This window comes from Mya arenaria, chromosome 13, assembly GCF_026914265.1.
Source record: "Mya arenaria isolate MELC-2E11 chromosome 13, ASM2691426v1".
In the NCBI taxonomy this organism is placed as follows: Eukaryota; Metazoa; Mollusca; class Bivalvia; order Myida; family Myidae; genus Mya; species Mya arenaria.
Genome location: NC_069134.1, coordinates 18194846 through 18221259, shown reverse-complemented (window position 1 = coordinate 18221259; position 26414 = coordinate 18194846). Strand labels below are relative to the sequence as shown.

Sequence of the window (26414 nt, the reverse complement as noted above, 5' to 3'; positions counted from 1 at the left end):
ATGTTCGTGAACTGCCCCTTGTCTCAAGGTTCTCCTTGTGTTTGTAGACCATACCGACCTATAACCGAGACACGCAGCGGACCAATGCCGGCATTTAGCACAGCAAAGTGGCAAATTCTTATGTCTCTAGTCTCATGCATAGGAGGGAGGTTGTCTACAGGGGCCTTATACTGGATCATGGAATTCAGTATAGCCAATACATTTCCGACAACGTGTCAGCATGCGCAAGATTATTAATTCAAACATTTCACAGCGGTAATACTTTTCAAGCTAATCGGTCTCATATCTTATAAGATGTGCGTTAGCCTTCACTCTCTCGTGCTGTTGGCGGTTAACGCTGGCAGAATCTACAGCCCACTTTACCGACTTGGAGACTATCGTGATTATCAGCCTGGCAACACATACTGCAGTCTTGTCGGTTTCATTATTGCATTTTATGCTGTCCAAATCATTCAACATAGCCTCAGCAAGCTTATCTTGCATGTACGAAACCTGTTCGTACCAATTATCGTTCAGTTTAATGCCATATGTTCCTGCTCCTCTATTCTTTGCTTTAAGTGCCATCTTTAACACATCGTTTTTCAGTTCTTAAACAGAGATAGTTCTTTTAAATTAATGCAAACTGCTTTATATCATTATACTCTTTCAGTGCAAGATAATGAGCACGGTGGAATTGACAGGTTAATTAGCCTTCGCAGACATAGACGTGTTGCGCATCAACCAAGACAAGCCAGAACTGCACTTCGTAGACCATGTAGGTTTTTGTGGTATTGTCCCTTGGTACTCAAAGCAATATAACATTCTTAAGTTAAAGTCTAATCTTTAATGTTTTGCTAGAACTAAATAATTATACTATTTTTCTCGAGACAATGCAGGATGGTTTGAAAACATATCTCAATATAAAAATGCCAATTATCTTGTCCAATTATCAATATGTATTGTTGTCGGTTTAGTTGCAGTTGCCACTCTCTAGGAGCAGACTTGTCATTTCGGGAAGATACATATATTATCGGTAAGTGTCCATTCTTTTTGGTTTTTATTCATACTTACATAGTCGGATACGTTATATGGAATCGTATGTACTAGAAATATTACAATGTAGTTTTCTCGGCTTGTGTCATGTCGTCTTCACTGGATATAACACGACATGTTGACCATGTTTTATCGACTTGTCACTTGTCCAACCAGATATGTTGACTATGTGAACGAGTTGACAGTTATTTGGCAGCATGTCACGTTATAACTTGTTAAGTCGACAAGACTACATGATCACAGCATCTATATATGCGAAATACAGTCCCAAAATACATATTGTGTTAATCCTAACGGAAAGATTTATTGAAATGCATATTTCTAACTTGTGATTATTTCATAAACTGCTTTTGTTAATGTTTGAACATGTAAATCGAGCATCAACACAACGCTTGTATACAGCATGTTACAAATCACACAGTAAGCAACAAATAGAAAGCCTAGTTTCCATTCAAACAGTCATGTATTCTCGGACACGTATAAGGGGCATCCAGGTGGCCACTTGATGTCGTATGATTATAGATAAGATAGGTCGACATGACACAAACAACTCAGCAAGTACTGAGTAATTACACTTTACTGAGACAAAATAGCATAATACAAAGGTCGATACATACGTACTCTACAAACGGAGTATGAGCTATGTTGACAAACGGTGTCAATGTATTGATCACGTATTCTAATTTTAACTCAAACTAAATTTTAAACTGATCTCAAGATCTCAACCTTAACTGCCCAATGGATGTTCACATAACTTCCAAAGAATATTATATTCTCAAAGTTATACAAATGGTTCTGTCTGTTGCATATGTGGTTTTCAGGAAGGCTACATCTTTTATATTTGGTGTGTAGTGTATACCCAGTGTTCCTCTACTAAAGTTAAATGAATAATTCCATCCAGTCAAGAAAATATGGCCGCCAGGGGTCGGACCATTTTTCTTTGCATGTAGATCTATCCAACTTATTTTTGTCTGAAACCGCTTGCACGTTTTTTTTAAATTTTTTTTTACATATCTGATTGGCAATCTTTGCGAACAAAGTATAATGCCGTAACTCAAAGACATACCAATTTATTGTATTAAAATGTTGACCCTTTTTTATGAGATCACTCAGTTAGACAATAAGTGATATGACATGATGTATTTCCCATGAAGTTAAATAATTGTAATAGTTGTAGAGGAAAGGCCCAGTTGGTGGAGGTAGAGAGAAATCTTAAACATTCTTTATGTCTAATTTGAAAAATATAATATTTGGCGCCAATGATGCGTAGGTAGCCTGGCACCTATACCAAGAGTTTTGACATCACTATGCTCTTGTGTTATGTATTGTTTCAGAAATGGGTTTGCATTGATACATCTGGTTACGAATCAAGTTATTAATAGCAATGCTTTTCTGGTAAACACTCTAGGACCATGTTAGCACTTCTGTGAATACATTTTGACTGATATACCTTAAACTACTTACAAAATAATACATATTTGGAAAATATTAACTACTGATAACAAGAATGTAACCATGAATTTAACAGCGGAAACTGCTAAAATATAAATGATTGGTAAATGCTAAAAGATTTTCTGTAGTCTACTACAGTCAAATACCTTGTTTTATGCTCATTTTTTTCATATTTAACTCGGTACCCTTCATAATAACATTTTTTTTCCTGACATATATTCATCCTTTTTGAAATTTTAAAACAAAATTATTAATTGTGGAGAATCTTATTTGGGATTAAGACTTTATCTTTAAATATCTCCCATAATGAAAGTATCGGATGTCATCCATACACATTGTTTGCTTGTGATGAACACAATTGAAATGTTGGGTTACAATATAATACTTATGTCATTATACGTATAAAATGGTGAGCTATTATTCTATTAGCATGTTATGAGAGTATGACTAAAATGTTTAAGTATGATATATAAAACATTTTCTAAAAGTTTTGTTCAGATGCAATCAAGTGCTCTAATGTTGTGCCAAAAAAGTAAGCATGTCCAATTTTCTTCATATTACATTCGGAGATGGAAATGCGTGTTTCAGAAAAAAAGAAATCCATCAGTCTTTCTTCTTAACACACGTATATTGGGACTGTTTGTCAACATAATTTATGGTCCCTTGTAGAGAAGGTGAAACTGGACATTGTTATTAAGTTTTTTGTAGGTTTAACTTATGTCGTAATGATATCAAACTTGCTTGCACTTCTGTATTGACATTATATAAGTATCAAATGGCAGCATGTGTGACATTGATAGTGTCAACCCGAGAGCAGAATGTCACCCGAGGCGTTATGCGAGACATTATCAATGTCACACATGCTGCCATATGATATTTATTTTATTTTACCGAACAAAATTAAGTGCATACAAAAAAATAAAATGTTATGTTTTTAATTAATTTAATTAAGCAAGTTTCACAAGGTAAACGAGACATGTTTACTGGCTGACAGTTCCTATCGTCTGATGTTTTGTGTACACATTAAATACGGACATCACTGCTGTATGTGTATAAGGGAGGCAATCACGTCATGATTTAGCTAAAATATTGAAGCAGTTATTTGCCCTTATATGACATTCAAAATGTCACTGCGGTCAAATGACCTGACACTGAATTTTTGCTTGATCACGTGTCAAATAGGTTGAAAGTATTTCTGATAGTCAAAATATATCTTTTCGGGTAATGGGATTTTACCATTGTAGACAAAAATGAGGTATGATAACATGATATGTTTTATGGAGACTTGTCGTCTTTTCTTTTGAGAACCTGTCGACTTAACTTACCTCGAAGCAGACGACATCGAGTTGCCATCAGGGTGCCCATAAATTAGCTGCTGTCACTTTCCTTGCTGTTCGGATATATCAACACGATTTTTGAAGGTTGTGTGTATTTCGTGCGTCTACTTAAGGAATTCTTTATTTTGTTTCAGAAGCAAACAGGAAGAAACGGCATACACGTCAAGCCACAAGTGTTTCCAGTCGTTTATTGTAATCAGTTATACGATAATATATGTATAAACCCTAAGCTGTTTGCATTTATTTAAGCAACCATTAATAAGCAACAATATGAATATATTTTCAGTTAACGAAAACAAATTGAAATGGTAATCATTCTGACATAACTCTTACCTTATGACTGCGGGTTTGTCACATGCAATTTGAAGACTTACCAAACTTTCTTGAATGCTCATACATAGCATTTAGATGTATTTGGTAATACGAATAACTTGGTATATACGATGGATGATCCAAAATAATTTAGTCTTTTTCTCCAAAACCTACATTTTTATAGCTAAGGTCCAGTGATAAACACCACTGTATATCGAAATTAGAATGGGCTTGATAAAATGATAGAAATGGAATAAAAGGAATGCCATGGTGGCGCATACTTGGCGCAGTCCAATCTGATGATATTATACATGAAGATATACTTGAATTTCAAATCAATTTCAGCCATAAGGAAGAATATATATCATGTTTATAATATTACAGTTTTATGATTTTTATAAAACTTCCATACATGAGATATTTTTGCTCCCCAGGTGAATTTGTTCAGAATTCCTTGGAATTGCAGTCACATTCCAGGGGATTTTTTATTATCAAAGCTGAATCGTGCATATAACATTTTGACGCTCATCCTGACATTATGGCCAACCAGAATTATACCTGGTATATTTCACAGCTGGTTTCGAAACAAAAATCATTATGATAAATAAGTAAACATTTAATAAGGCTTTAACTAAACAACCCTGTTTAGTTTGATACCAAAAAGTAATAAACTGACTTAACAGTATCCATAATTCAAAAAAGTCTCTAAGACGCCAATCGGCAAAGCAATAAACAATAAAAGGTTCAACTATGGAAACGGTATATTTGGTTTATGAGCTGAGATCTTACTTTTTCATTTTTATTAAATGGGTAGAAAATGGAGCAAACAACTATGTTTGGATTTATTGCGCATGTCATTAAGCAGAAATACCCTGCATGATAACGTCTTTTTGATTTTGAAACCGTGGGACCGTTCGCCGGACCGGCATATCGATTATATTTACTTTTCTGTAGCTTTTAGATGGAGATTTGCTCGATTACGCATAATGTCTTATATATTTCGGATTATTCCTCGTATTTGTGCATGGGCAATTATTTATTATTTGATAACATTTTGTTTTAAAATAATTCAATATATAGTTCAATAAATCATTGTCTTCAAAACTTAAAACTCAAAGCAAAAGGGAGATAACTTAATTTTGAAAGGTAAACTAAACGTACTTTAATATCGTTCGAAATATACGACGCTTGTTCCAAAACATTTGGTTTTCACTTTACGACACTAACATCAACCTTTACCTACCTACAAGATAAATTACATTGTAAGTAGTAAAAACGCGTTAGATAAAGCCTAATTAATTTGCGCTCCGGAAAAAAAACATTGCGAGCGGTCCTGCTTTAGAATTGAGTGTCTCCGATTAACAGACACCACAAAAATACCATTGACTAATATTTCTGATATCAACTTTAACCTAACGTCAACAGCAATAAAAGGACCGATAACCCCGCCTAGCGTGGGTTACAATGAAGATACCCTGCATGAATTACCATTGGTACGGGCCTTTCCGTCAACTGTTTCATAGTTCTGGTTCTGCTGCCTGTTAGAGTTCGCACTCGATTTATGAGATATACTTCTTGAGAATGTGACAATCAGTCAAAGAGGTTTTGTAAATAATATATGACTTTTACATTTAAGATTGCATTTTTCAATTCAATTCAATTCAATATCTTTATTTCCTCCTTGTAGGAGATATGCATTTTATATACAAAAAGAAAAGACAATATTCAAAATTCAAATGGAGCATTACAAATATGAACAACATGTGCCCAAGTAGAGTGATTAGTCTACCATCTGTACTCTTCATTGAGTCACATATGTGTCACATTCAACTTGAACACATTTGGAGATGTACTGAAATGATATCAGTAAGAATGTCGTGTTCACGTCATCTTCAAGTAATGCCTGTAACGGAGCACCCATGAGCCTTAACGAAAACATAGTTTGGCTCAAATTCAATAAGCCTGATACAAAGTCACTGCCACAAAACAAACTGCCGCTCAGTAGTTGAGACCTCAATAAGGCTGTCGATTAGCATTCGCTAATAACATGCACAATTGTGTCTGATATCTGGAGGCTGCAGCGTTCACAAACGACCAAGTCCGTCCATTGATTTCCACGGCACCATATTTTAGCAATCGCATGCAACGTGTCCCTATTATACAACATATGGAATGATTGTTGTGTGTAGTACCCTGAAGTAGGCAAAGTCGGATTCCGTCATTACCCTATGTTTCCAACTGTGAGCTTCCACCGAGTACACAAGCTGTCCGACAGTCCTTTTCCACAACAACTTGCTCGGCAACGAAGAAGGATTGATGAGAATATTATTAATAAAAGTATGGAGACCAAGTTGACAAAGAATGTTACAGATATCGGGAACGAATCCGTATCGTACGTTTTTATTACATGATAGAAATAACAAATATCGTCGAATAAAGATGTTACGACAGGTGCATTTACAATCTAGGGTAAAAAATGTGTGTAAGAACATTAGAAGCTTCCTGAACGTAACATCACAACTCAGTTTGTGCAACACAACCATTAATTCGCAAATATCTGACCTTGTACGAACATGGAACCCCTGTATTTTCTTAACAATGAAATGTTGGGATTTGTCAATCAAGTACACGTTGTGTTTAGTTAAATTACACCATAGCTCGGATCCATATAATACTATTGGTTTTACCATCTTTGAAAACAACTTGACACAAATTAAGGGGTTTGCACCATACAGGTTAACACCTTGAGCTGCAATAGAGAAGAAGGCGTTTCTGGCCTTTTGTATCCTATCTTGTATCCGCATGGTATAGTTCAAATTCGAGTCATGCCTTATACCCAAGTGGTTCACGTTATGTACTTGTTGTAATAATCTGTCTCCATATATGATCCCTGCGATAGGTATGGACCTGCGCTTTGAAAATAAGATGATAATTGATTTGTCAACGCTAATGTCCATCTTCCAAGTTTTACAATACTTGTAAACAATGTCAATCATAATCTGAAGAAAGAGGGGGGCTACAGCGACTAGCGCAATGTCGTCTGCAAAGGATGGGTTTTCCGCCTTTACGGACATCACCGTGCAACCGCAATTGCTATTCTTTAAGTCCAATAACAACTGATCGACGTAAACTAGATAGAGAAATGTCGAAAATACCCCTCATTGGCGTACTGATCTGCGAACGTTAATGATATCTGAGTTTAGTCTGTTTGTGCGATTCCTGTAATTCCTAACTGACCGAGTTTGTAAAACAAACTGGTGTGCCATACAGAATCAAAGGCGGCCTTCTGGTCCAAACACTTCCGGTTTCTGTCTGCGTGTACACTGTTTCCTGGAAGTTAAAGGCGGTTGCGAGATAGCTGAGTCCTGTGTGGAAACCCTGTTGCTGTGGCGACGGAAATTGTAGGCGACGCATTTGACGTGGTTATTTATTCTATTTAATAAGATTCGTTCAAAGATTTTACAAAAGCAAGGCAAAAGCTACACTGACCGGAAGCTGTTGGTGTCATTCTTTGCTTTTCCTTTTCCTTTATAAAGAGGTATTACAATACTTGTCTTCCACGTCTCAGGTATTGTTTCGTTACGTAGGGCTGAGTTAAACAGTTTCTAGAGGGCGGTTTGTTTCATTTTCACTCCATGTATGACATGTTCACTTAGTATATTGTCGATTCCTGGTTATTTTTGCTTCTTAATCGTTTTCACAACTGATTCAACCTCAAATGGTAGTATTTCGCGCAAAAGCATTATGTCTTGGCGACTGTCATTATTTGCAAAATCTTGTACACGCATTTTTATTGCTTCATCCTCATGCGAAAGTTGATAGTTGTAATCGAACACATTTTCAAAATAATTTTTGAAGCATTAAACGACATTTCTATCAGAATATTTCACAGCATCAAATATCAGTTCATTGCAAATTTAAGTGTTTTTCCCACTCTTACTCTTTAATGTTTTCCAGAACTGTCTATAGTCAAGTTCTGCGGTGCGATTCAGTTTATCTAAGTATTTTTTTCACTTTCTCTGTGTTTTTGTCTCTGAATGATCCTGAACTTTGCATTAGCCTGCTTATATTCACGATAGGTATCATACTCATTACCCCTTGGTCGCCCTGCTGCAATCCAAATTCTTCGTAATCGTCAAGCAGCGGTGTGAGAGGCCTTTACTTCATGATCCCAATACGGTTTCGCACGCTTATTAAATTTGGAAGACAAGACGATGCCGTATGTAACGTGTCAGTGATAAGTGCATTAAAGAAGTCCGGGTTACAATTGTCGCTTTCTGAGTCTAAGATACACTTAAGGCCATTTTGAATTGAACTATTATAGCGTTGAATTTTTTCATTTGTACATTTGTTCCATGCTATACCCGACCTGTTAAGCCTTATCTCATGCAGTCGCGGCTAAATTGCAAATTTCATTATCATCGGTAGATGGTCGAACATCATTATCTCAGCATTATTCGTTATTATGCCCCCCTTTGAAGAAGAGGGGTATATTGCTTTGCACATGTCGGTCGGTCCGTCGGTAGACCAAATCTTGTCCGAGTGATAACTCAACAATTCCTGGACGTATGGTCATCAAACTTGACATGAAGGTTGGGCCTGACTAATAGATGACCCCTTTTGATTTTAGGGCTCATCGGGTCAAAGGTCATGGTCACAGTGACCTTAAATGGTAAAATAATTTTAAATCTTGTCCGAGTGATAACTCAACAATGTCTAGACCTTTGGTCATCAAACTTGATATGGAAGTTGGGCCTGACCAGTAGATGACCCCTATTGTTTCAGGGGGTCTTCGGACCAAAGGTCAAGGTGACAGTGACCTTGAATAGTAAAAGGTTGTCTGAGTGATAACTCGACAATTCCTGCACCCATGGCCCTCATTTTTTACTTGGAGGTTGGGCCTGACCAGAAGGTGGCTCTTATTGATTTTAGGGGTCATTGGGCCAAAGGTCAAGGTAACAGTGACGTTGAATAATAAAAGGTTGTCCGAGTGATAACTCAACAATGCCTGCACCCATGGCCCTCAAACTTGACTTGGAGGTTGGACTTGACCAGTAGATGACCCCTATTGATTTTTGAGGTCAAAGATCAAGGCCACAGTGACCTTGAAAGCAAACTCGACAATTCCTGAACCTGTGGTCATCGAACTTGACATGAATGTTGGGCCTGATCTTGACTTTGGGGGTCATTCGGCCATGGTCAAGGTCACAGTAACCTTTAACGCAAAAAAGGTTAACAAATCTTCTCCCAGTGATATCTCAACAATGCCTGTATCTATGATCATCGATCTTGACATGGAAGATGGACCTGACAAGTAGATGACCCTTATTGATTTTAAGAGTCATCGGATCAAAGGTCAAGTTCACAGTGACCTTGAATGCGAAAATGTTTCGAGTGATAACTCGACAATGCCTGCGCACATGGTCCTCAAACTTGACTTAGGGGTCATCGGGTCAAAGGTCAAAGGTCACAGTGACATTGAACGAAAAAAGCTTGTCTGTGTGATAACTTGTCAATGTTTGCACCCTTGGCCCTCAAACTTGAAATTTAGGTTTTTGATGACTCCTTTGAATTTTGAGGTCATAACACACTCTTTCCTCACACTTTGAACGGTCATAATCTTAAAATTGCCTTAACAGCATCAAATGTCTGTGACAATTCAGCTGTCATTTGGGTCCATGCATATTTCATTCAATTGTCCATATAATCCTGACAAAATGGCGCTCAGCGGGGGGGGGGGGGGGCATAATGTTTGACAAACATCTCTTGTTTGGAATGATTTGACATTTTCTAAGAATGTAAACTGGTTGGGCACAAATGTGACAGCATATCCTTTTCTACATGACAGTTGCACAAATAAAAGATTGTTCTTGCCAATGAAATTTGTAAGAAGCCGTGATTTACCGTTCCCATTGCATCCGTTCGTTATATACTGTCCGTTAAAGTCACTTGCGACAATAACGTTCCCCACCTTGGTATTATGCGATAATATTGACTCTAAATTACTCAATTCAAACTGATAAAGATCTAAATCGTTACATGCTGGCAAATACGCACAAAATATGTACGATGGCGTCGAGTTATTAGACTTAACTTCTATGCCAATAATTCTATCGCTCATAATAGTCTCTATTCGTTCTATATAATATGAGAGAGATTTTTACACATTATTGCAACCCCGGATTGTCCACATTTTGAGGGACCATACTGATCTGTACTTTTACCAACAGTTACCCAATTACCTGACAGGATACAAATTTATTTTTATGATCAAAACAAAAAAACACCATATTATTTGTGCACAGATAGAACATAAAAGCGTTATATTGGCTCCTTTTCAATTGAATATACGGGTAAACAAAGGCTTATGTTTTTGTGTCGGTACACAAATAGTATATTTTGTGTTTGTTTTGATCATTTATCTCAAATGAATTAAATATAATAATGCATTAAACTCAGTATTTTCATTTTTGCTTCAACCTATGTTGTGGCCTTTATGATTGTGAAACAAGTTATTTCAACATTATGTTAATCACTCTCGTTGGCACGATTTTTCGCAAGAGTGTGGTCTTGTAATGTGAGAGAAACCGGAGGAAAACGCCTTGTCCGGCTTGATGACCATAAACCAAACTCACATGCGTCCAGGTCAGGAATCGAACCCCGGTCGACTAGGCTCGGAAGCGAGTGTGCTAATTACTTCACTAACCGGACAACCATGCCTGTGCCTCTTTAAATTACTAACACATAATACCAACCTAATGGGTCGCGCATAAGGAATGTTTAGTGGTAGTTTGTACGGTATGACTTCATAGCAGTTGAAAACATACATCAATAACTATTCTCGATTTTATTCAATATTTCTAATTAATTTACAAGGTAATGATTTTATCTGTTTTCCAACAAGTTTGCTTTGTTGGCGAAATCAATTGATGCCTCAAGTTATCTCTAATCGAACATTTTATTATACAAAAAATATCATCTTGGCAATATATAATCATATAATTGAAAATCAGATACCGCCTCGGTATAGTTTTCTGACACCATGCTATTCTATTGCAGCCCGTTTCTTTTCAAACAGTGTTTAATTATAACAGAGCAACTCGAAGTGGCAACGTCCACAGCAGACATGGCTACAGTAAATATATTGCTCGTCTGATTGTTGTATTGCAGCTATGGTGACAAATGGTTTAATGGCAGCTGACGGCAATTAAAATTGAACTTAAAATGCATCAACATATCAAGCAACACGTGGTGATATTTGTTTTAAAAACGTTCTATAATGGGCGGTCCATGTAGTTGAACATGGCGAATCATTTTCAACTCCCTACTGAAATGTTAGGAAAACTATAACTTGCATATGGTGTTATACGGCGAACTGCAAGCTTGACCGTAGATGTTTGGTTGTTTAAGACCTGACAATGTTAGTATTTAATACTCAGACTGATGCACGTTTGTGCTATCAAACGGCATAAATATCTACAACAATTGTTCTATATAATGATTCTAATACATGTAATAACAAATATTCGTAACACCCCAGTCAGTGAACGTTTGTAAATACACTTCTACGACTTTAACCGTACTGCTTGGTCATTTTTGAAATAAATAACATTTTTAAAATTTCTATAAGTAAACATTATTTTTACCAAAAGTCAAACCATGAAATGAAAAATATATCAATCAGAAATGTGTATTAAACTTAGAGACAATAAGCAGAATAGGTTGCTTATTTTAACATAGATTTGAGGTTTGAATGAAAAGCATTTCGGCAGAACAATTGAAATGTTAAAAGGCATTAACTTCGTCAAAAGTTTTGTAATGACGTAAAAAGCGATCATTTATCGCACTAACATTAAAGTCAAAGGGAGTAAACCAGAACTTCCAAAAAAGGAACATAAACCAATTTTTTAATCACAATTATTTGAAAACTAATCCACCTTTAAACATTATAAAATCTCTCTACAAACCCATAGTATCTGTGTATTTAAATGCAAATAAAACAACAACAAAACACACACAATAAAACATAATACATTCAAACAGAAAAAGAGTGCTGCTTGCATCAAATTTCTTCAGTATGCAGAGTATAACAAAAAGTGTGACCCTTCTACTTTGACAAACTTAATGTCGGAAGAACGTGCTGAAATAAATAATTCATTTTCGATTTAACTTTTTGCACAAATGCTGTCCAATTATGTAAATACAATTAAATATTATGCTATTGTATCTAACATAAGGTATTTCTAGGTGTTATTTTAAACAATGACTTCCTAGCAGTTGAAAAAAATACAATCATGAACAATTTTCGGTTCATTCAATATTTCTAATTAATTTGCAAGGTAATAATTTTATCTTTTTCCATCAAGTTTGCTTTGTTGGCGAAATCCATTGATGCCTCAATTTATCTGTAATCGAACATTTTATCATACAAAAAGACCAACGTGGCAATATAAATGATCTATAACGGGTCATATAATTGAAAAATTGATACCGGCTTGAAACAATTTACAGACACCGTGCTATTCTATTGTAACTCATTTCTTTCAAACAGTGCATACTAAAGTAGGACACGTTGACATCAGACATGGTTACAGTGAATACATCGTCTGTTTGTTGTATTGCAGCCATGGTGACAAATTGTCATCCTCTTTTCATTTAATCTACAGCTCATGTTGATTGAAGTTGAAATAGAAGTGCTTCCATCAACAAGACAAGCAACACGGGGTATGGTTATATTCGTTGTTTTTTTAAATATAAAACCATGTAACCTAATTTTAAATATTCATATTGTCCACGACTGCCCCGTGACGATATATGGTATGGGGTTTAGCTGGGTATAACATGCAATTGCCAAACAACCAAGAGAAACAATTGACCGTTTGCCTTGTTATTTGCCTGGTATGTTCAGACTTGAACATGTTTTGATCATGTTTGATGAAGATAAGACAGAAATGAGATATAATTTCTAGATGTTGAGTGAAAATAGGGTTTTAGCCCAATGTCATATCGTAGCTTTTTATTTTAAATGAGATTTTTAATTTTGACCATAGCATAAATATTTCAGCATCATCAGATACCCAGGACTTACCCATCTGGTATCTGAGGAGATATTCCAGCACATAACAAATGGCCAGTTTGTGTTTATTTCACGTCAACGTCCATAACGTGACGTCAGAACCATCAATCATAATATAACCTAGAATAGTCCGCATGCCGTGAATTGGTTTAAAGCATTGTAGTGAAAGCAATGCCTTTCTACACGCAAAAGAAAATCACTATCGCAACCATTTTGTTCTGAACACATGAAATGAACGTCATCGAGGTGTAACACAGAGAAATGTCATAATATGTTTTGGACATAGACGGACGTTTAGCGTGGCAACCCATATTGTTCGTTATAAACAGGAAACTGGCATCGCAAACAACCAACTTCGGCTGAGTTATTTACGTGTAATTTTCATTCACTATATTTCAAAAATAAAAACACGCGGCCCGAAATATCCTTAATTAACTTAAGTCATTCCCCAAACTCTTCTCATTGTACCACATAGCAGCATAAAATGAATCCAAAACTTAGAGTCGATTTTAGTCTTTTTAAGAATGCATTATCTAATAGATTATGTTGATAAAAAAAGTTTGAATTATATTCAAAAGGAGACATATACAGTTACATGTTAGTGGTCTGTACTCAAAAGTACTGCATCCGCAACGCGACCTCCTTCATTGTTTGTGCTTAACTGAAAAAAGAGAAAATGATAAATACATTAAATAGTATGGATTTAAGATAACAAAACATCAATAATGAAGATAGCGTGATTACTGAATATATGAATGACAACCGCTAAACGAAAAAAGAAAGCCCTCAGTTCGTACTCAGTCCTGACTATATTTTCAATATAATAAAGTCTTTAATAAACTAATAGATGTGAACAATTATATTTGAAAGAGAATGGAAAAAATGAAGTCCATATCTTTTCCGTTATTATACCAATTTACAACAGACGAACAACGTCTGCATTATTAACCATGTTGTAATGTGGTACAGACATTGAAAACTCATAATTTTCTTCTGAATTGAATGGAATTATAAAAGACTATACAGACTCTTTGACAGGCTTTTTGTTCACTTGTTGATTTCGCTGTTAAAACACATCGCATTATCTTGTCACGGTATCCAAGCGCAGTAATGTTAGGTGCGCCCTGGTATCCTGGTTCATTGATTGTAGTGAAAACGTCCTTAATTCGAGTATACACATTAGTTTTATATATGTTTCAACGATATTTTTTAGAAACGATTGTGTTCACCGAACGAAGAGCAATTGCTGGTTTACGATGACGCATGTTTTAGATGAAAATCATATCTGTATTAAAATATCTCGTGAAAACATTGCACGTTACTAATAGGCTTATTGACTCACTCAATGCACTTTATTCTTCAAAACTACGATTTTATACCGTTCTCTTTCAACTTTACGGACTTTTGTAGAACGGTGCAAAGCTGAAATTTTGGCCAAGGATTGCATCATTAAAATACAAACAGATTGAGCAAGAGTCTAGAACAATAATCAGAGATCCCCTGCTTCCCCGGTCGATATTCTTGGTTTTCGATGACTTGTTATCCGATAAACCAACCAAGAGGCCATTTAGGTGTCGAACAAAGCTGGCAAAATACTGTATAAACTTTTGGTAAAAGCCGGTGAAACCGAGGAACTATCTAATCTCTTTCACATTCTTGGGAACCAACCACTTCTTTATTGCCTCCGTCTTCGCGGGATTATTTATGCAAGACTTAAGCACCACATGCCCAAAAAAGTAACCTCATCCAGCAGAAATTCCCACTTTGATTGCTTTAACTTTAGAATATGCCTGTCTTACCTTTCAAAAACTGATCCCAACTTTTGAGATGTTTATAAGAAAATATAATTATATCATCAAGGTATACCAGACATTCTTTGAAAGTCAACTCTCCCATGCATCTTTCCATCATTCTCTAGAAGTTCGCATGGACGTTGCGTAGTCCGAATGACATCCGAATTGCATCAAAGCACTCGAGAGAACCAACTTGGATCGCCGTTATTTCCTTATCTGACTCATGCATCTCAACCTGTCAGTAACCACAATTATGTCGAGTTAATGAACTTTGCGCCCGTAAAGAGATGAAGAGTGTCATTAATACGTGGTAGGGGGTGAACATCCTTGTGCGTGCGGGAGCGTTTCGACCCATCCTTCTTCCTGACTATAACGACGTTCAAATTTAAAGGGCCACGTGATGGTCTTATGTCAATCATGTCCTAAAAGTGATCTCTTACCTAGTTTTTAATACGATGGGTAAATCGTCTGTATGATTCTTTAAAAGGATCTGGGTTATCAAGAAAAATATTGTGTTTGTCGAGGTCAGTTTTCCCTATATCTAATGGCCCCTCGAAAAACATATTTCCCTTTCGAAAAGAAATCTTCCAGTGCGTCTATGTTTTCAACGCTAAGGTGGCTCAAATCTACTTTGATGTTTTCAATGAACTTCTGCTTATCTTATCCTGAATCCACTGTGTGCTTCTTTTCACTGTGTTTTTAATGAGAGGAAATCAACACTTTGGCTGAATTAACATTGGCTTTGCTGACATGTTAAACATTCTGACCTGAGAATTTCTTCAAGACGAGTTCCCCATCTTGAAAGAATCTAATCCTTGCCAGCTATATTTGCAAAAGAGTTCTCTAATTTCCTTAGGATGTCGTCAAGGGTTGCGTTCGGTCCTAACTGCATCATAGTTCTTTAGGCATTACCTTTCAACGAATTCCTAATTCCTTGAACTATTAAATGTTCAGTGTATTATGACTTCATTGTTTAAATCTCAAGCTTGTACTCGTCAAAATATGCTTCATTCTTCGGAACAGGTTCAGTAACCGGGAACGGAGTAAAATTAAACTTGATCGCTGGGTTAGGATCATACTTTGCAATAATCCCGCAAGTTTGCCTGTCTTCATTCAAACTTTCTCTTAGAAATTTAAGCTCTTTCATATTTTGGTGAATCTGCTCCACCTATCTATCTTTATCACTGTTCGTTCTTTTTTCAGAGCCATTTTCCGTTCATGTTCATTTAATCTATCCTCAATCACATAAACATATCTAGTCATATTGTTGAGAAGGTTTGTAGTACCAGTAGCTTGGTAGGTAGAGTACTCATCCTATCAGCAAAGGGTCCCGGGTACGAGCCCCGGTCTGGCCGCATTCCCCTTCTCATACATGTTCTGTCTCTTTTTTATTTTGTGGGTATATTGCCATGCGATATATATCACAATTGTTACAAATAATGATTGTGATATAAGCAATTATCCATAAAACCTGTGTTGGTTAAAAACTTCTGAGAAGCATTAACACAAATGACTTCAATATTGACAACCTCATGTAATAATTCAGCGTATACAAATATTTATACAGACAGAGATTATTTGTATTAATGTAATTTAGCAATCATGTATACTTTTGTAACAACTGCGCAATCATCCTAGTATATTTATGTTGGATAAGCCAATAATCAATAAACCTCGGGGACAGCCGGGCCCCCGAGAGAAAGCCATGAACCCATCTAGGCATGTTTTTTTGACATCACATGATACCAGTGACACAAACAAAAGCTTGATCAGGGTTTGTAATATGCTGATGTATCTTTTGTCATATGAATACATACTGTTTAAACCAATCACATGTTGTACCATGGACACCATTACAAAGAACATGCTTTTCGTTTATTAACATGGTCACCGCCATTTGGCAATTCAGACTAAGATATATTTAAAAGGAGAATATAATTAGTGCTTGAAAATTAAACAAATTGCAACATAAGAAATGGACGTATTATTATCCTTTAATTTCTTTGACAACTAAAGGGCTTGAGAGTTAAAATCATTAACTCTCAACGGATAATTATGTAAATCGACCAAAAATATAAAGCAGCTATTCTAAAGTGCCATCCACTATGAGGCGCGCTTATGATGTAAGGGGCCCACACATGATATGGTGCCATTCACTGCAATAAAAGCCTATGATCTCTAGTGTCTACACATGATATAGTTCCAACTACTGCAACAGACGCTTATGATGTCTTGTGCCCACACATGGTATAGTGCCATCAACTGCAATGGGCGCTTATGATGTCTAGTGCCCACACATGATATAGTGCTATCCACTTCAATGCGCGCTTATGATGTCTTGTGCCCACACATGATATAGTGCCATCAACTGCAATGGGCGCTTATGATGTCTAGTGCCCACACATGATATAGTGCTATCAACTGCAATGGGCGCTTATGATGTCTTATGCCCACACATGATATAGTGCTATCCACTGCAATGGGCGCTTATGATGTCTTGTGGCCACACATGATATAGTGCCATCAACTGCAATGGGCGCTTATGATGTCTTGTGCCCACACATGATATAGTGCCATAAACTGCAATGTGCGCTTATGATGTCTTGTGCCCACACATGATATAGTGCCATCAACTGCAATGGGCGCTTATGATGTCTAGTGCCCACACATGATATAGTGCCATCAACTGCAATGGGCGCTTATGATGTCTAGTGCCCACACATGATATAGTGCCATCAACTGCAATGGGCGCTTATGATGTCTAGTGCCCACACATGATATAGTGCAATCCACTTCAATGCGCGCTTATGATGTCTAGTGCCCACACATGATATAGTGCCATAAACTGCAATGTGCGCTTATGATGTCTAGTGCCCACACATGATATAGTGCCATCAACTGCAATGGGCGCTTATGATGTCTAGTGCCCACACATGATATAGTGCAATCCACTTCAATGTGCGCTTATGATGTCTTGTGCCCACACATGATATAGTGCCATCAACTGCAATGGGCGCTTATGATGTCTAGTGCCCACACATGATATAGTGCTATCCACTGCAACGGGTGCTTATGATGTCTTGTGCCCACACATGATATAGTGCCATCAACTGCAATGGGCGCTTATGATGTCTTGTGCCCACACATGATATAGTGCCATCAACTGCAATGGGCGCTTATGATGTCTTGTGCCCACACATGATATAGTGCCATCAACTGCAATGGGTGCTTATGATGTCTTGTGCCCACACATGATATAGTGCTATCCACTTCAATGCGCGCTTATCATGTCTTGTGGCCACACATGATATAGTGCCATCAACGGCAATGGGCGCTTATGATGTCTTGTGCCCACACATGATATAGTGCCATCAACTGCAATGGGTGCTTATGACGTCTTGTGCCCACACATGATATAGTGCTATCCACTTCAATGCGCGCTTATGATGTCTTGTGCCCACACATGATATAGTGCCATAAACTGCAATGGGCGCTTATGATGTCTAGTGCCCACACATGATATAGTGCCATCAACTGCAATGGGTGCTTATGATGTCTTGTGCCCACACATGATATAGTGCCATCAACTGCAATGGGTGCTTATGATGTCTTGTGCCCACACATGATATAGTGCTATCCACTTCAATGCGCGCTTATGATGTCTTGTGCCCACACATGATATAGTGCCATCAACTGCAATGGGCGCTTATGATGTCTTGTGCCCACACATGATATAGTGCTATCCACTTCAATGCGCGCTTATGATGTCTTGTGGCCACACATGATATAGTGCCATCAACTGCAATGGGTGCTTATGATGTCTTGTGCCCACACATGATATAGTGCTATCCACTTCAATGCGCGCTTATGATGTCTAGTGCCCACACATGATATAGTGCCATCAACTGCAATGGGTGCTTATGATGTCTTGTGCCCACACATGATATAGTGCCATCAACTGCAATGGGTGCTTATGATGTCTTGTGCCCACACATGATATAGTGCTATCCACTTCAATGCGCGCTTATGATGTCTTGTGCCCACACATGATATAGTGCCATCAACTGCAATGGGCGCTTATGATGTCTTGTGCCCACACATGATATAGTGCTATCCACTTCAATGCGCGCTTATGATGTCTTGTGGCCACACATGATATAGTGCCATCAACTGCAATGGGTGCTTATGATGTCTTGTGCCCACACATGATATAGTGCTATCCACTTCAATGCGCGCTTATGATGTCTAGTGCCCACACATGATATAGTGCCATCAACTGCAATGGGCGCTTATGATGTCTTGTGCCCACACATGATATAGTGCCATCAACTGCAATGGGTGCTTATGATGTCTTGTGGCCACACATGATATAGTGCCATCAACTGCAATGGGTGCTTATGATGTAAGGTGCCCACACATAATATAGTGCTATCCACTTCAATGCGCGCTTATGATGTCTTGTGCCCACACATGATATAGTGCCATCAACTGCAATGGGTGCTTATGATGTCTTGTGCCCACACATGATATAGTGCCATCAACTGCAATGGGTGCTTATGATGTCTAGTGCCCACACATGATAAAGTGCTATCCACTTCAATGCGCGCTTATGATGTCTTGTGCCCACACATGATATAGTGCCATCAACTGCAATGGTCGCTTATGATGTCTTGTGCCCACACATGATATAGTGCTATCCACTTCAATGCGCGCTTATGATGTCTAGTGCCCACACATGATATAGTGCCATCAACTGCAATGGGTGCTTATGATGTCTTGTGCCCACACATGATATAGTGCCATCAACTGCAATGGGCGCTTATGATGTCTTGTGCCCACACATGATAAAGTGCCATCAACTGCAATGGGCGCTTATGATGTCTTGTGCCCACACATGATATAGTGCCATCAACTGCAATGGGCGCTTATGATGTCTTGTGCCCACACATAATATAGTGCCATAAACTGCAATGGGCGCTTATGATGTCTTGTGCCCACACATGATAAAGTGCTATCCACTTCAATGCGCGCTTATGATGTCTTGTGCCCACACATGATATAGTGCCATCCACTTCAATGCGCGCTTATGATGTCTTTTGGCCACACATGATATAGTGCCATCAACGGCAATGGGCGCTTATGATGTCTTGTGCCCACACATGATATAGTGCAATCCGCTGCAATTGGCGCTTATGATGTCTAGTGTCTACACATGATATAAAGCCATCCGCTGCAATTGGCGCTTATGATGTCTTGTGCCCACACATGATATAGTGCCATCCGCTGCAATTGGCGCTTATGATGTCTAGTGTCTACACATGATATAAAGCCATCCGCTGCAATTGGCGCTTATGATGTCTTGTGCCCACACATGATATAGTGCCATCCGCTGCAATTGGCGCTTATGATGTCTAGTGTCTACACATGATATAAAGCCATCCGCTGCAATTGGCGCTTATGTTGTCTTGTTCCCCCACATGACATAGTGCCACCCACTGCAATTGACGCTTATGATGTCTTGTGCCCACACATGATATAGTGCTATCAGCTGCAATTGGCGCTTATGATGTCTTGTGCCCACACATGATATAGTGCCATCCGCTGCAATTGGCGCTTATGATGTCTTGTGCCCACACATGATATAGTACTATCCGCTGCAATTGGCGCTTATGATGTCTTGTACCCACACATGATATAGTGCCATCCGCTGCAATTGGCGCTTATGATGTCTTTTGCCCACACATGATAAAGTGCTATCCGCTGCAATTGGCGCTTATGATGTCTTGTGCCCACACATGATATAGTGCCATCCGCTGCATTTGGCGCTTATGATGTCTTGTGCCCACACATGATATAATGCCATTCAGTGCAATTGGCGCTTATGATGTCTTGTGCCCAAACCTGATATAGTGCCATCCGCTGCAATTGGCGCTTATGATGTCTTGTGCCCACACATGATATAAAGCCATCCGCTACAATTGGCGCTTATGATGTCTTTTGCCCACCCATGATCTAGTGCCATCCACTGCAATTGGCGCTTAGATGTTTTGTGCCCACACATGATATAAAGCCATCCGCTGCAATTGGCGCTTATGATGTATTGTGCCCACACATGATATAGTGCCCTTCACTTCAATGCGCAATTATGGTGTCTTGTGCCCACACATGACATAGTGCCATCCATTTCAATTGGCGCTTATGATGTCTTGTGCCCACACATGATATAAAGCCATCCGCTGCAATTGGCGCTTATTATGTCTTGTGGCCACACATGATATAGTGCCATCCACTGCAATTGGCGCTTATGATGTCTAGTGCCCACACATGATATAAAGCCATCCACTGCAATTGGCGCTTATGATGTCTTGTGTCCACACATGATATAGTGTCATCCACTGCAATTGGCGCTTATAATGTCTAGTACCCACACATGATATAAAGCCATCCGCTGCAATTGGCGCTTATGATGTCTTGTGCCCACACATGATCTAGTGCCATCCGCTGCAATTGGCGCTTATGATGTCTTATGCCCACACATGACATAGTGCCATCCACTTCAATGCACACTTATGGTGTCTAGTGCCCACACATGATATAATGTCATCCACTGCAATTGGCGCTTATGCTGTCTTGTGCCCACATATGATATAGTGCAATCCACTTCCATGCGCGCTTATAATGTCTTGTGCCCACACGTCATATGTTGCCATCCAATTCAAGCGCGCTTATGATGTCTTATGCCCACACATGATATAGTGCCATCCACTTCAATGCGCGCTTATGATGTCTTGTGCCCACACATGATATAGTGCCATCAACTTCAATGCGCGCTTATGATGTCTTGTGCCCATACGTCATATGTTGCCATCCACTTCAAGCGCGCTTATGATATCTTGTGCCCACACATGATATAATGCCATCCACTTTAATGCGCGCTTATGATGTCTTGTGCCCACACATAATATAGTGCCATCCACTTCAATGCGTGCTTATGATGTCTTGTGCCCACACATGATATAGTGCCATCAACTTCAATGTGCGCTTATGATGTAGTGTGCCCACACATGACATAGTGCCATCAACTTCAATGCGCGCTTATGATGTCTTGTGCCCACACATGATATAGTGCCATCAACTTCAATGTGCGCTTATGATGTCTTGTGCCCACATATGATATAGTGCCATCAACTTCAATGTGCGCTTATGATGTCTTGTGTCCACACATGATATAGTGCTATCCACTTCAATGCGCGCTTATGATGTCTTGTGGCCACACATGATATAGTGCCATCCACTTCAATGCGCGCTTATGATGTCTGGTGTCTTGTAATGATATAGTGCCATTCCCCAAGGGGAATTTTGAAGGTTATGATTTTCTTAAAGCTTAAGCAAAACGCCACAAAATGAGATATGTTTACACTCTAAGGGAGGGGGCATAAGTGAGAAACGGACTTTTTAACTACGTAATCCCAAATCATCGTTCTAAAGTTCTATGAAGTTCTATGAAGGTTTTCCAATAATTCATACCGCACGAATTGGTGTAAATTACTTTATTGTTTTAACGTTACATAAAAAGCAACGTTTTAATAGAAATAATATGTTACACAGAGTGATTATACGTGCACTAATAAAGTCATGTTATTATACTTGATGAAAGATATATGCCATATTTTAAATACGTATTAGACGATTTCATCAATAAATCCCTAAACTCTCTAATGATTGTGCAGGTAACGCGTGTGTAATCTACGTTACTTTTAGTTATGTTTTGCATAATAACGATTGATGCTGGTAGTTCCATATACCGGGTAGCTTCACTGTATAAACTTGGTCACCTTCTTGAAGGAATCGAATGCTTTCTCTGTTGAATGGTAAACCAAAATATACACAGGTGAACAAATTGAGAAATGACACATTCTGCAAAGAAGAACCAAGTTTCTTAAGGTTTCTCTCTGGACTTGTATTACAGTATCAACATGAGTTGATGAGCACCCCTTAAAATGCATGCTCACCAGGTTAACTATCAACTGTCTGGCAACACTTCCATGAAACTTACCTACTACAACTTCGAGATATAGAATGAAGTGGTTGGATAAAAGGAACAAGTAGTATCAAAAACGTGTGGACGTGTGGTAAGATTGCTTCACAATATTTTTTTTAAGTTTGTGTAATAGGGAAGAAGAAAAATTACAATGACTCGGAAAAACGATAACGAATTGGAGCTTGATAATATGACTGACATCGAATACCCACACATGATATAGTGCCAATATCATCAAGTCTGTGACAACATAAATAAAGCATGAGAAGGGTCATCGTTTATAAGGCATGAGAAGGGTCAACATAAAGTAACGTATTCTACATGAGCATTCATCAGATTGATTTTCTGAACAATATTTGTAATTTGCTTTTGTGCCATGAATTGAGATCACTCTATAGATAGGAATGCGAAATGCCGATAAATGCTCATTGTAGGCATTATTTGTTTAATATGTATAAACAGGTAACATACCTTTCTGATGATGAAACGTAATTTAAATGTGAAAGTTTAACTTGGTATTATCTCTTATTCAGCAGTACTGTTTGAAGTTTAATGTCTCATTAAATATTTCTCATCAAATCGATGCAGATTTTTATTTATTGTTTTTCGCCATAAAATATTGCAAGTTTTGCAGTAACGTAAATTACAGTATAGTGAGCCATGAAACATCTTTTTTAGCTGAAAAACTATTGTGGTGTTTAATTACGTCATATATTATTGAATTAAAACAGTTTTCTACACTGTTTTCTGTTTTAAAACGGTAGTATTTTACAAGTGAAAGCTATGTGCGAAAGTTTAAAATTATTTGGTAACGAACTTTAAAATGCTGTAGTTTCCAAACGTTCCAAAGGTCAAGGCGTAAACATGTCTTAAAATGTTTGTAAGATGACACACCTTCATTAAATCATGGTGTACAAATGGGGGGTGGGGGAGCAAAACCTTTTCCCCCTTCATAGTCTATGATGCTTTTATCATTAAAGTCAAATAAGTAAAACAAAATGATGAATATTTTTATTTTTTATTCTTTACATCAACCTATATCATGTTTATTGTACCTCTTTAAGGTGAATGGTAAAGGTTACACAGAAAGTTAAAACTACGACAGATTACCAAAATGACACGTGTTCAAGCTGTACATCTATGAATTGAGCAAATATAAGTATTCAAATAATTAGATGTTGCTATGTATAGACAGGTTTAGCAATATGTGTTTTACTGACAAAAGTAACGTTTCGGTCTTATTTCCAGGTAAAACCATAGCTTTAAGTCATCCTCTAATTTGGGACATTTCTACATCTACATCATCAACATGATGTCCTCAGAATGTAGGGGATGGGTAACACGACACGTATGTGTACATGTTTGTATCGCTCCACATGCAATTAAACGCTGCAGCCGAATATAAAAGTCGTTTGCGAATTTTCTCTTTAAACTTGAACCATTCCTCATGCTATCGTACATGGAATCATAAACGTAAACAATATACCGATATCTGGATGACGTAGTACACTAACATATGTACCCGTACAAGTAATGTTTCGTATTATCTCTGTCTTCCTAGGCAAACTAGTACGTAGTATAATTTAACTCATGTTGAAAGCTCTCTGTAATCACAACAGTGCTATACAGGGTGAAACACGCTGAAGCGCATTGGAACGAAACTATCAACCACATATACATCAGCCTCAAACTATTGAAATGATCTGGTGCATTTATGTTTGATCTTCTCGTGACAGTATTTGCTATGACTACATTACGAAACAATATAGTATTTAATTAACTAAACTGTATTGACTACTCATGCGCAGGTAGAAAACGGTTAGTATCTATAATCATTGGTTACGCTTACTTGTTGATCTGAATATAAAAAACAGAAGTGACACACCCGGACGCAACAGGTTTCACAAACATGACGTCCGTAGAGAGCTTTGTTTGATAACATTGTCTGTTGGTAAGGAAATTAATGAAGGGCATCCAGTATAAAGGTTCTTGGCGCGGGTCGTAACAGCTTGTTTTTTTGTGGCGCATTCACATGTAAGGGTGTGTGATAATTGTACACTAATCACGGCAATATTACTCAGTACAGGTCAATCTTCATGGAATAAAAATATAATATTTCATTAACTTTCTCGGCTGCTGATCTTGCTGTTGTTTTACTTCGTGGATAAGAAGATAATTATTTTGACACAAAGGTGAGTGCCATTTTTATATATTGTATGATTGTCTTGTTAGCTGTAAGAATGTTGTTTTATGCATCACAAATTGGGGTGCCATTTGTTGTTCACCAAAGTTATCAAAATTGAACGTAGTCTGCTAAGAAAATCCTAGGATTGCATGAGCCTGTTAACAGTTTACTACCATTCGGCCGCTAGTATAATTTCGGGTAAGAATTTTATAACAACCTCTTAAAGATTAGGTTTAAATTACATCAACTAAAGATTAGTTTTAAATTGCATCAACTAAATATTTTCAATTAACCAATTGATGTTATAAATCATTTTTAAAAATAAAATAAACTGTTTATTGCGAAAGAACAACAACAAAATTAGAAAGTAAGAAGTAAAGTAATAATACTTCAAATGTCCTCGTTATATTCGATATATATATATTGTTACGCCATGCTCCGCAAGAAGTAGTTCGTCCTAATAGTGTCGGGGCTTGAACAAGGTGGAACATTAAAAAAAAATTGATTATATTACATATTTTAAGAATGACAGAAAGCCAAGCTGTCTTTGTTGTTGTCGACGAGTCATAACGTGACAATGCTCCAAATATATATCGACTTGTTCACTTATCAACTGAATGTGTTGTCTTTATCTAGTCCATTAAAACAACAACTAGTTAGAAACACCATGTGGCCATGAGTTCATTGTAAATACAGTCTACATAATGAGGTTGATCTTTTTGTCGACGAAAACAATATCCAGTAAATAAATGGACAAGTGGATACAATTCTGACAATATGTCGTGTTATGTCTCGTCAAGTCGACATCAAACACATCGACACAAATTCAAAAACAAATCAGCTCGGCAAATGATATTAACGCTTTATTTGAAATCCAGCCACCTGATTGGGCAATGCTGTAAAATTACATTTAAATACAATATAGTATGGGGACATTCTTAATCATTTGTATTCAAAATATCGTCTACACGCCAATAAAACAAACGCCCATTTTAATTTTAATTAACTTTTTTTGTTGATTTAATGAAATGATATTTAGATTTGAATCATTTAAGAAAAAGTGGCGTTTGTTTTCGTTTTAAAAATTTACAGATGATAAATTGCGTAGGGGATAATTGTTTGTTTCAGTGAAAGATCGTAATATTTTTCACCCACTAGGCACCAACAGTTATATTCACTAGGTGAA

General features: G+C 37.6%; 2 protein-coding genes across 2 annotated transcripts in view; one reads left to right on the top strand and one right to left on the bottom strand.

Moving 5' to 3' along the window:
- The window catches only part of LOC128213373 (peroxisomal biogenesis factor 3-like), a 246858-nt gene that overhangs the window by 62092 nt on the left and 158352 nt on the right, over positions 1-26414 (bottom strand). The window lies entirely within an intron of this gene.
- LOC128215086 (uncharacterized) overlaps positions 24980-26414 on the top strand; it is a 31753-nt gene continuing 30318 nt past the window's right edge. The window contains exon 1 of the mRNA XM_052921809.1: positions 24980-25235. The gene's annotated coding sequence lies outside the window, so the exon portion shown is untranslated. The remainder of the gene's footprint in view (positions 25236-26414) is intronic.